Source organism: Lepidothrix coronata, unplaced genomic scaffold (genome assembly GCF_001604755.1).
Source record: "Lepidothrix coronata isolate B3197 unplaced genomic scaffold, Lepidothrix_coronata-1.0 Scaffold39, whole genome shotgun sequence".
In the NCBI taxonomy this organism is placed as follows: domain Eukaryota; kingdom Metazoa; phylum Chordata; class Aves; order Passeriformes; family Pipridae; genus Lepidothrix; species Lepidothrix coronata.
In genome coordinates, this window is record NW_016690219.1 from 5,900,431 (window position 1) to 5,913,379 (window position 12,949).

Below are 12,949 nucleotides of genomic sequence, written 5' to 3' on the forward strand. Positions count from 1 at the left end.
AATCTACATCCTTCCATTAATGGCACCATTCATTTGACTGGGATGAGATGTATCTGGCCAAGGAAAACATTTCAGTAGGTCAGACATTTGTACCTTAAAGATGCCTCTTTCTCTCTGATGTCTATTAAAGAATCCCAGGGCAACTAAATCAGGTGTTATCGTGTGTACTGTAGATATCTTAAGCTCAATAAAATGAACCTTACCCTCGAGGAGTCTTGAGTTTTGTCAAAATTATGTCACAAGTAACCTCATTTTCAAAAAATATCTAGAGATTTTAGAAGCCTCTTCTGCTGAAAGCCCAGCTGAGACCATGGACCATGGACTGTCAGATGAAGTTACTTAGCTTGTTGCTTTTCAAAGAAAAATCAAATGTTCCTTGGTAAGTTCTGGCTGATGTTCATTTAATCTGTTTTTAAAGACCTAAAATACTGAAGATGTTTCTTAACATCTAGCCACAACTGAGTTTTAGTGCTTAATCTCAGGTTCACAATATTAAGCAGAAAATCAAGGTATTTTTTTACTCAAAAGTAGTAATATTCTAGTAGCAACAGTCAAAAGAAAAAAAACACCAATATAATTTCAAAATAGATCTATATTAACCATACTTTTCTGGGGAAATAAATAGGCTTGTTTTCCATCTTCTAATTAGTATAGACAAATGATACAAAATAAGCCTTGAAAATCAGAATTAAACTGGCTGTGGAGACTTGTTATATGGGAGATCTAGTTTCTCTTGCTGATTTATGGACTCATTTGAAAAATCTATAACATATGTTGACTTCTAACATTTACTGACTGTTTTGTCTTGTCTTTTTATGTTCAGTTGATACTTCTGAATCAGCACTACTGCAAAGGTAAATCGTAGAATCACAGAATGGTTTTGGGTTGGAACGGACCTTAAAGCTCATCCAGTTCCACCCTCTGCCATGGGCAGAGACACCTTCCACTATCCCAGGTTTCCCCAAGCCCTGTCCAGCCTGGCTTTGGAAACTTCCAGGGATGGGGCAAATGTTACCCTTGTATATGTGTCACTCTCTCTTACCTGGAGACCTTTACTACGAGTTGGAGCCTCCTGTTCTAGCAAAGGCTAAGAAGTCAATGCTACCCTCAGTTGCTGTCCTGGGAAATTCCAGTTACCATCAGATCCTGGAATATCTTCTTCAGACCAGTGTGGATTAGGTGGGTGAATGAATTAAATTTAACATAATTGATGGACAGAAGAGATGCATGAAATAATCATGGAATAGACAAAGCCATCAGCTTCTTCTGCCATCTCCCTGATAGTCTGATAGTCCAGACACCCAGATCCACTGAGCTGCAAGTCCTCCTCTCACCATCCAGCCGATGTCCCGAGGCAACCACTGGGCCCATGTTAGACAAACCTCCCACTGCAAACGCATAATTTTCTCATCTGGGTCATATGAATAATAACAGAGACAGGCCTTTTTTTTTTATTTGATGTTGCTTTCAATCTGGTGTTATTTCAGCATTAAATGGCTGAATTCACTGGCATTCACTGAGCTTTGTAACTCCTTGCAAACCAAACCATATGTCAAGACTCTGCTGTAGCAAATTTAAGAGTCTGCCATTTGGCTTGGAGATTTTTGCTTCCTCTTGGTTCAGACTTGAGCTGCAATTCCTATAAATCCTGTGAATAGAAGAAAATTCCCTTCTCAATTCAATCCTGCAAACTAAATTGACTTCTCTTTTCGTAAAATTTTCTTCCACAACTGACATATTTGACTATACTTTTATTCCTTTCTTTAGGAGGAAGGAGTATCCTCCACTTCTTTCAGCTTGTCCTGAATTATTTATGACAAAGTAAGAAAACCTGTTAAAACAGAAAAGAGCAGGCTCTAAAGAATAAGAAAGTTGTCAACACTTTGGCCTTCACTAGCTCAGGGCAAGAGCTGATGCCTCACACTTTCATGGAAATGAAGATGTTAATGAAGAAACAGAGTAGGGAGTGAGAAAGAGAAGAATGTGGTTTCTGGGCCTTTATTTTGTAAATATTTGGACTCGTGCAAATTTGTTAATTGAGGCAATTGATTTTTGCCTGAAAATGGTAGCAATGTCTAATTCATTAAAGCCTAAAATAACATCCTTTGGGCTAAATGGGGTCATTTCATTTGTAACCTTTTAGTGATGTATTAACAATTTGGAAGCGTTTTGGTGCATATCTTAAAAAGTACCACATTAACAGGAACGGGCCTGGAGAAAGAAAAAAAATGAAGAAGTTACACACACACACACACATACACACACACAGAGTACACATGGCCTCCAGCCCCTGTCCTTCCTCTTCTGCAGCGTTTTAAGGTCTGTGTTTAATATTGCCAAGCCTACTTGAGTGATAAATGCAACTGTATAAAAATTACTTATTACAAGCTGTCATGTTGCCTCACTCACATGGCAGGGCTGCAGGCACTGTACATAAAGCTCGAATCTCCACCTTGACAGCATCGGCAGCGCCGGCTTTAAAATAAAATGCTTTCAGTCATGAATACAAAACATAATTTACCTTTTCATAATACTTCAGTTTGGAAACACTTTGGAAAGCTCATGTTACCGTCAAACCTTTACCTGAGCTGTGCCAGCACCCAGTTAATTCCGAGTTGTCAATTTACCTCAGCGCTGCTTTCCATCACTCAGCCTTTGAAGAAACATTAAGCTGTTCAAATTGCCATCCCCTTAATTTTTTTTTTTTAAAGTTATATTTATCCTCAGTTCTTTGGCGGTGAGTAGCTGACACAATAGGATTATTCCAAGCATTAAATTACAATTTGGGAGAGTGCCTGCTTGCTATGTTTCTTTTTCAGAACCCTCCTGACTTGCTGCGTGTTCACGGCATCAAAAAATATTCCTGACTCCCATCCCCTGCTTTCCCCTCGCACCTTTTCCGTAGAGTCCAGTTACACAATTCCCCTTGAATTGCTCCTCCCTTCCAACGTCTGGCCGAGATCAGAGGTTTAATTCCTTGCTGTGGTAGCCCAGCCACCCCTTTTCTCCTGCGTTAATACTGTACTGATGCTTAAACATAAAAGCTCAGTGTAAGCTGTGAATGTCAGCGAGATGGAAATTGGAAGTGAAGGTTCCAGGGAGCCTGGCCGGGTAACAAGTGATGCGTTGTGACTGTTTTTATAGTTGGTCATGATGCATACAGTATGTGAAGTTCCCATCTGTACTGGTGTCTGCCCACCAGCCACCCTGCCACATTCGCAAAAGTGGCTCCAGCACCGAGCGCAATAGGAACAGAACTGCAGATGCCTCCCTTTAGCCCAAATTCCTTTTGACAATGTTCACATCCAGTTAGGGCCCAAAGTGCTTGTACTTGTCAGGAGGGATAAGGAGTGAGGAAAGTAGTCCCTTTTCAAAAGCGAAACAGAATTGCCAAAGGAAATATTTTCTCTTCTTCTCCCCCTCCTTTCCCTCTTCAGCTGCCCCTGCCTTTGCAACTCCCTGTCCTCCCCTCCCTCCTCCACAGATGCAATGTCCAAAAAAAGAAAAGGAAAAAAAAGCGAAAAAAATAATTAGATTGGCAACTCTGATACAGCTCTACAGCAATTGTCTTTTTTTTTTTTTTTCTCCAGCAGTTGGTGGAGAAAGGGAATACAAGCAGGAGAGAGGCAGGGAGGGAAGATTTTGGATTTGACAGGGCTGACTACAACAGCCCACAGGAGACATATCGTGCCCACGAGCTCTGGGATTCAGCTACAGGGAGATTTGCTGTCCCTAGTGGGTTGCTTTCCTGGCTGACAGCAATGGGTGCATTTCCTATGCTATTTGAAGCTATTTTGATTCCACCCATACAGATATCACTTGGCTAGCAACAAAATCCACTTCCCTTTATATTCTCACCCTTTCTTTTTCTTTTTTCTTTCTCTTGATTTTAATTTATTTATGGATCATTTAACGAATAAAGGCCATGATGCTACTGTTCATGACACAGAGTCAGAACACAAAGGTTTCCTGGTTCTCACACCTGATGACAGGTCTGTGATCCTCAGCTTGCTCTGAGCACAGCCTTGTGACTCAGCTTCCACACCTGTAAAAGAGCAGAATAATGCACAACTCTTTTGGTAGAGAGCTCTGAGGGATGGGATCCTCAGCCTTTACTGGGAGAATTTCTGGTGATTGATGCATTAGACAGCATAGCAGGTTTCAGAATAATGGAATGGTTTGGGTTGGAGGGGACCTTAAAGCTCATCTGGTTCCACCCCCTGCCATGGGCAGGGACACCTTACAATAGACCAGGTTGCTCCAAGCCCCATCCAACCTGGCCTTGAACACTTCCAGGGAGAGGCATCCACAGCTTCTCTGGGCAACCTGTGCCAGGGCCTCACCACCCTCACAGCCAAGAATTTCTTCCAAATATGTAAGTCTATTCTCTTTCAGTGTGATACTGTTGCCCCTTGTCCTATCACTTCATGTCCTTGTCCAAAGTCCCTCTCCAGCTCTCTTGGAGCCCTTTTAGGTACTGGAAGGCTTTAAGATATTAATAAGTGTTTATAATCAAACAAGTGTTGACAGCTGTGACATTTCCACAGTACTGATCTTGCAGAGTTCCCTCACCTCAACCCAGTGCTCTCACCTGAGCATACCTGATGCAAAAGAAACTCCACCCAGTAAGTCCAGATAACTTGCAGAGATCCTTACCAACCTATTCCTACTTCAGTAGAAAACTTGACCCTGAGGAAGGATGATATGAGGAAATTTCCTGTTCACATTGGAGTGAAGATGATTTGAAAAATCTAGGCTCTTAATCTAATGCCTAAATAAATGACCTTACTATTTAAAAAAAATCTTCTTTGGATTTGGTACACTGATGCGCCTGGCATGTTGTCCAGCTACCTCCTTTTATGTTTTAAAAACAATAGAAATTCAATAGTAATAAGTATTATATATATAAAATATATGTTATATATGTAGTATTATGAAAAAATAGACTATATTATATATATAATATATATAGTATAAGAGAATATAAATTCAATAGGAATTAAGTTTAAATAAGGAGATTCCTTTTAGAATTATCCATATATGACTAAACACATTAGTAAATTTTAATTTTTTTCCAAGGTTTGCTTTTGAGCAGGTATAGAAATTTGGTGAAATTTAGGCATCCAAGCACCTTAAATATTTTCACAATACAGAAACAATGTCAAGACCATTCAGGTTTAAATTTTGAATTATTGTAGCACATTAAAAAAATGCCTTGTATAGGAATCTTGGGCTGAATTCCAGTCATTTGGCTGAGGTGATGATGACTTTCCTATTATTTTATCCCTTGTCCTGGGTAGCTGCAGTGCAGCCTCTGGAATCTCTGGCACGTGGGACAGCAAAGAACACGTTTATGGGCACTGCATGTTCTGAAAAAGCATTCAAGCAAAGTAGGCTCAACTCAACTTTCTGTCACTGCTGGTTCCTGAAAATTCAGTTGTGTTTTCCTGGTTCTTCAGGAAGAAATGCAGTGTTGCACAAGACAGCTGAGGGGTTACATCTGGGCTGTTGACATAGTGTAGCAACATGACTGTAAACCTGGAGAATAGCCAGAGGGAATGAAAAGGGGAGAAGTTCCCCCCAACCACCCAACCACCCCAAAACAATCCCAAACAACCTAAATCCCCAAACAACCTAAATCCCCAAACAGTCCAAAACAATTTTAAGATCTGGAAGACAGTTACAAAGGAACTGGCTTTCCAGTAGTCCTGAAGCCCTGGATTTTGTTCCTGGAATAGCTGAATGTGCTTTTCCTACGTATTCTCCTCAACTCGTATTTGATCGGACCCATCTGGCCATCTCACAGTCCTAAAGGGGAAACAGAAAATTTCAGGGAGGGCAGAAAACAGCAACTTGCAACAGTATCCAGACTTCATGCCTTGCTGAATCCATATTTAGTCTTAACATCTGCAGGGATGCTCCACACAGGCTTTTATTCCACTTTGCAGAACAACCATCTGATGGGGGGAGTGAGGCTGATTTATCACCGAGGGATTCAAAGGGAAATGGGGCTGCAGAAGAGCAGTGTGAACTGGCATTACACAAACAACCTAAAAATAAAGGGAGAAGAAAAAATAGAAACAGTTTAATGGGATTAGAATAACTGACATCTTATCTTCAGTCTTGATAAACAAATAAGAGTTCAGCCATCTCTTTCCAAAGTTTAATGTAGCTAAATGCTACTTTTTTTTTTTTTGGGATAGTACAAAACCAGCCCAGGCAAATCCATACCACACTCACAAAACTGTCATCATAAGTTTTTCCTTCACTGGGAGAACAGTCATTCCAAAGCTGAGACACTCTGGGATTTCACTATGTGGAAATGATGGCACAGTCAGCTCAGTCACTGGCATTTGGATGAGATTTAGTTAACAGTTTTCCCTCTTTCTCTGCAGTTCACTGAACGAAAGGGTGGGTGGTAAATGGAGCTGGAGATGATCACTGGAAATGCTCTGAGGTCTTATCTACAACCTTAGTTTCTAAAATGATAAATACTCAAGATCAGTCCACTGCTTCTCACACATAAATAAAGTTTCAAAAAAGGAGATGATCTTGTATTGAAATATTGAATTAAGACTCCAATGGCTCCTTCCTGGACTCCCTATGCAATCTCAGGGAAGTAATTTAGGTCCAGCTCTCTTCAAGTTTGAGACATACTCCAAAATTATTTACTGAGCTTCCTTGTACATACAGTGGGAGAGGCAAGAACCATGGGGTGGAAATAAAGGAGTATGGGAGGATCTGTTCTCCCCTTCAGAAGATGCTGGATAAAGAGCTTTTGGTGTACTCCCACAGTTACTTGAAATCATTCCTGGACAGAACAGACACAGAAAAGAGGTGTGCTGTCCCTCTTGTACTGTTGATACCCCACTCCCTGGTGCTGGAGTAAGCTCTGGTGCAGACACTTCGTGATGTGATCTCATAGAATCACAGAATGCTTGGTTGGAAGGGAACTCAAAGCTCACCTAGTTCCACCTTCCTGCCATGGACAAGGGCACCTTCCAGCAGACCAGGTTGCTCCATGCAGCATCCAACATGGCCCTGAGCACTTCCAGGGATGAGGCAGCCTCAACTTCTCTGAGCAACCTGTGCCAGGGCCTCACCACCCTCACAAGGAAGAATTTCTCTCTAACATCTAACTTAAATCTCCCCTCTTATAGTTAAAAAACATTCCCCTCTGTCCTATCACTGCATAACCTTGTCAAAAGTCCAGCTCCAGCCTTCTTGTAGGCCCCTTTTTTGATCTCTTTAGATGAGAACCTGAAAAATACTGTATTTGTCCTGATCAGATTTCAGGTGTGATTTCTGAGCACTAGTGCCAGCACAAGAGGTGTGACAGACCTGGAACAGCCCTTTGTGGCATCAACCAAACCTCCAGAGATATTAAAGTGCAGGCAAAACCTTGATAGTTTTGCTCTAAAGTATCATTTTAGGTGGCTCATTGCATGTGAGATGAATCCCACCTGTAGACTTAAGTCTATGCTGGGTACTGAGGTGTTGCCCTAAAGATCCACAGATGAGCTCACCAAGGATGGGGAAGCAGGACTATACTTCATTAAATATCTTGTTTCTGTCCGGGTAATAATGTAGCTGAAATAATATTTATTTCAAGTTAAGGTGTGCTCAGGGCTCACTGTGTTGGATGCCCTGCAGTCAGGCTGGTGGTATCTCCAGTTTCCCTCACTCTTCCTGTGCCTGCAGGTGAAACAGGGCTAGGATACTTTCCCTGGCTCTGTTGTCACTTGCCATGCTCCAGCCATTCATACCTAAATCCCCTTACTGTCTAAAAGGGACCCAAACTGCCTATTAGAGTGTTATAAACTGTTATCCGGCTCCTGGACAACAGCAGGGATTTCTTTGGGACAGTGCTGATGCCTTGGGCTAAACACAAGTCAGTGGCCAATTTAATAGCAAAACAAAATTAATAAGCTCCTATTCTAAATGACTGGACATCAAGCCAACTCTTTGCAAAGGTTTCCAGACCCTTCAGCAGAAACAAGCAATGAATTTTTACATTAAAACTATGCAAAATCCCTTTTTACAGCACACAGCCAAGTGGTGTTTTGTTTCTTTAAATTTCACTGGGAATTTTTAGGAGGAAATTAGAAGCTGATAACTACCAGGGAATTTTAGGAGGAAGAAAAATGAAAGCTGTGTTTGCACAGGTTTGTGCAGTTGGAAATAGCTGAGTTGCACATGCCTCTGGCTCTTATGTTGGATTTCAGCTACTGCAGTTTACTACTTTGTCTTTTGGCTTAAGTGTGCACTTAACTTTTTTTGTCCACTGACTGCACAAAAAGAAAATATAAACTCTTCTTGTGACACAATCTCTCCCATTTTTACCCTTTTAAAATTTCTTCCAATGACCCCCATGTAGCTTTGGTGTGCCTGCTTAGGGAGGAAGAATCCTCTGCCTTCTTGGTGAGCAGAGCCGGGATTGTGTGTGACACATGAGCAGAGTGCAGAAAAAAATGAAATGTGTGAAATTGCCTTCCAGTCCTGACCTGGAGGGACTGTCCAGAGACTGGAAAAGTCCACACACACAATGTTCATTCATCTTCCCTGCTCACTGTATGAAGACTGTCATCAGGAGTGCCAGTCTGTCCCAGCTGAGTGATGTGCCATTTATCTGCTCAGAATTGAGTCTAACAAGTCGTTTTATGTAGCCTAGGAAAGCAAATACACATTTGGTGAAAACAATATCCAGCTTCCTCACCATCCCTGGAAGTGTTTAAGACCAGGTTGGACAGCGCTCGGAGTAACCTGGGGTAGTGGAAGGTGTTCCCGCCCATGGCAACAGGGTTGAAACTAGGTGATATTTAAGTTCCCTTCATTCAGGTCACACCAAACTATGGTTCTATGATTCTATATCCCGAGTCAAATTTAAGCCAACAACCTAAAGTAAAGCACTTGCTATCTTGTTATAAATACTCTTGAAGACAATCAAGACCATTACAAGTTCCTTCGGTGCTCTCTCTGCTTTTACAATTATATTATCTTCTTATTCTGGGTTTATTTAGGCACATTCAGGACCTTTGATATGAATCTATCAGTCAGACCTGTCACTCTGTGTTGTCTTTCAGATCAAGGCTAGAAGTGGGAGCTTTTCCATTGACCACGCAAAAGGAAATGTTGATCCCTCTTATGACACAATCCTTTCTTTCTCTTTCTTTGCTTTTTGACAGGGAAGAAACCCCTTGTGAGTGATATTTCTTGCTTAGCCCCATCTTTGAACCAGGTTACTGCTTCAACTGGCTGTACTGGCTGGCTGTGAGTGTCAGTCATTTCAGATGAAGCCCTGTCTGCTTCTTCTCTGATTCGGAAGTGGAAGGCTCTGAAGACTCAGAGTATAAAATCGAAGAGTCTTTGAACTCAGAGTGATTATCCTCTTTTCTCTTCTTTTAACAGTGAATGAGAATTGCAACAGTTTCTCACGCACAAGCATCTTTATAGTGTTTCTGTCTGGTACCACCACACAGCACTGCTGACTGTTGTAGATGAAGAAGGATAGCCCAGTCTGCAGGAAACCTTTCTTAACTGGGCTAACTAGTTTGAAAAACAATCTCTTTATAGTCTGGAAATTATTTTGTTTTTCGTTCTTTTTATACTTTATATCTGTTTTTTCAAACATCGGAGTAATAGAGGAGAAGGTGGTGGTGAGGCCCTGGCACAGGTTGCCCAGTGATTCTGTGGCTGCCCCACCCCTGGAAGTGCTTGGAGCAATCTGGGATAGTGGAAGGTGTCCCTGTCCATGGCAGAGGGATGCAATGAGATGATCTTTAAGCTCCTTATCAAATCAAACCATCCTATGTTGCCATGATTCCAATACAGTTTACAACAGGTTTCTTTTTGTTTGGTTGGTTGTTTTGGTTTTGTTTTTTTCCTCCCCCCCAAAAAACTTCACAGATGCTGAAAATATTAATTAAATTGTTTAAATCTCATTTTTTTTGAAAGATACTCTTGTCTTGACACCAGATGAGTGTATTTCTACATTTTGGAAGAGTAAAACCAAAGAAAGACTTAATACAAAAGTGTGTTATTTTCCTATTTTCTGCGTTGAATTTTGGGGATCTGAAAGAATTATTCTACCTTTCTGAGACCTTAACTTGGTCCTGAGCAATGGAAAAGTTCAGTCAGTGGTAGAATCTCAAGATCCTCATTGCTGTATACATTGGTATGACAGCACAAGTGAAGGTACGGATGACACACAGAAAAAGATTTTATTTTTAACACTTTTTATTATGTTTTCATGTCTTCAAACTTGTGGAGATCATCTAAATATAGGAATGCAAGATTGGTAATTTCCGAATTAGAAGCAAAAGTTCATCTGTCTGAACATCACTTGGTCATCTCTGACCATCCCTGGGGGTGAATATCTCAGGGACAGCAATGGGGTGCAGACAGTGAGCACATTATGTGCTTCCAGCTTGCAATGAGTTTTGGATTTGGGCTGAACCAGGTTGGCAACTTAATTTTTAACAGCTCAATGAATTTCTCTTCCAGGAGTTTCTTCATTCAATCCCTGTAGGCTTTTAGAATCCAAAGCTCCCTGCAGCCAAACCAAAGTATTCACTACTCAGTTCTATTGTGGGTGAAGAACCTTCTCTGGTAGTAAAGCTGTGCTGGTAAATTAGGCGGTAGGTGGTTGAGAGCACTTCTGTACATACACAGAGAAATACCCTTCTGCACTGAAAATCTCTTGATTTTTAGAGGATTATAATTTATTCCACATGGATGGATCAATGCCAGCCATGGCCTTTCCTCTCTCCCTTCCAGTTTCAACGTACAGTAAAAAAGGAGGTGAGTAGATCAGCTCAAGCTGTGGGTGCCTACCTGAACTATCCTGCTTTGTGCACGAATTTCTAATTTATCCTGGTTTCTCTCAGGAAACATGGATTCACACATAAGTCTCCTCCTTCAAAAAGAAGAGAAAGACATTTGTCAGGTGCCTGTCTCCAAATTGGTGTCATACAAAGGTCTTTCTTTTGACTTTAAAAGTTTTTGAATAGGATTTGGGGTTGACATTCTCAGCATCAGCACATCTTAAAATCAGTCTCACCTTGCAGACTGAGGTACCTAAATTTCCTGTGCAACAATAATTAATTCTGTTTAACTTGGGAAAAGTTAAGTGCCTTAGGTAGGTACCCACTTAGTGGTAAAACATCTGTGCCAGCTCACTGGAAAAGCTGATGGAAGTGGTTGGTATGAAACAATCTGAGCCTTGGTTTGAGGAATTCACAGAAATAGGTGTCCAAAGCAAGAAAGTTACATTTTGGCATAAGTCTGTCAATCAAACCTTTGGGCACGGATAGTGAGAGCAGGGTTTTCACACCTGCAGAAGAGGAGCTGCCAACACTCATCTTTTACATAATGGTCCCGTGGTTAAAGCATTGTCCTGGGAAGCTCAGAACTGGAGTTGCGGGGAAGTTTTAGCCTGAGAAAAGTTTAAGTCTGCTCTTCCCATACCCCTGAAGTGTGTTTAACCTGGTATATCAAAACCATGTAGGGTGGAGAGAAGGAATCTCTCCCCTTTCTGTCTAATGCAGACCATAGGCAACCACATAATGAGCCACAGGGAGAAGAGATCTGGAGAAGAAATTCATATTGTGGTTTATTGGGTGGGAGTCTTAGCCAGGAATGGGGAATAATGGATTCTGGGCTCTGCTTTTTCACACTGCTTGATATAGCCAGTATTCAACAAATGTTTGCTGGATGGCTGAGATAATCCAAGCTGTTCTTTGATGCTGGACCTCTCCTGAAGGAAAAGGTGTTACCTGCAATAAGGTGTTCTGGCTGCTCAGCCAGATGTTACCTAAGGCTGTGGGACAGTCTGGGAGGTGATATTTGGCCACCTAATCATCACATGCAGCAAAGTTGTTTGAAAATGGTTCAAATCTACAGTAAATTTACCTTCAGAATTTCTGGTGTTGGATCAAATTATGGCCACATGATGCAAATAGATGGGTAGATTTTGGACTACAATTAAGACATGTACTCTTTGGTGTCTGTAGTGTCTATAGTGTGAGTGAGTGCAGGACACTAATATCCATGTTTGTGTATATATATATATGTATATATATATACGTATATATGTATATATAGATATACATATTCAATGAAGTTCTGGTCCCTATATCCCATGAAGCACAGAAAACAATTCAGCTCATCCTTAAATAGATACTTGGGTCAGCAAAACTACTGTCCAGTCTTTCCTGACTCCACACTAGCTAGATCCCAAAGATTATTTATTTAGTTATTTAGTTAGATAGTTAGTTATTAATCTATCTATTCATTTTATGAATATGTTACCATCATGCTCAAAGTGCTCACCTGAATTAATAATTTATTCTCACTGATTGTCCACATTATAAAATGAATGAAACAGCTTCCTGCATAGAACAGACTTTACCCACCATTTTGAATAATTTGGGTAAGATACAATATTGATTAATGATTAAGTAAATGAGCAGCATCTGTTCTTAAAACACAGAATCTCTGGAAGAAGAATAGGCAATCAGGGAACTAAAGCTTTCATGAGTCAAAGTGTGTGACAAAGGAAGGTGTATCTGCACAGGTGGCAAAGTCTTGCATGTCTTAGCTTTGCAGTGCTTCAGTGGCTTTTCTAATGCTCTTTTAATGTTTGTGTTCAAGCATGGATGAGCACTTATGCATGTGCATGTGGAATAGAACAAAATAGGCATAAATCAGTTTTTTTTTCCCCTTGCAGGTCATAAAAAACTCCGTAGACACGCAATACTGTTGTGAAGGCTCACAATTTGTATTCCAGGAATATCACAGGACATATTTTCAAAAATAATTTTTTGTAGATATTCAGTTGGATCACTCTAAACTGTAGCCACAGAAAATGTTCTGTGCTCATCTCCAAAGTTAATAATAATTTTTTTATTATGTTTTGGTACATAAGAAAAAGTTTATGGTGTGTGGTCAT

At 40.7% G+C, this 12,949-nt stretch overlaps 1 long non-coding RNA gene across 2 annotated transcripts; it reads right to left on the minus strand.

The window, feature by feature from the left end:
- Positions 1 to 1,469: 1,469 nt before the first annotated feature.
- Positions 1,470 to 4,905, minus strand: LOC108496367. Of its 2 annotated transcripts, XR_001874432.1 has the most exons (6): positions 4,790 to 4,905; positions 4,592 to 4,689; positions 3,983 to 4,045; positions 2,584 to 2,653; positions 2,410 to 2,475; positions 1,470 to 1,648 (listed from the first exon to the last, which is right to left on the minus strand). It is a non-coding gene; the product is annotated as an uncharacterized LOC108496367 (long non-coding RNA). The 2 variants fall into 2 exon arrangements; XR_001874431.1 differs by having other exon boundaries at positions 4,592 to 4,905.
- Between the last annotated feature and the right edge of the window lie 8,044 nt (positions 4,906 to 12,949).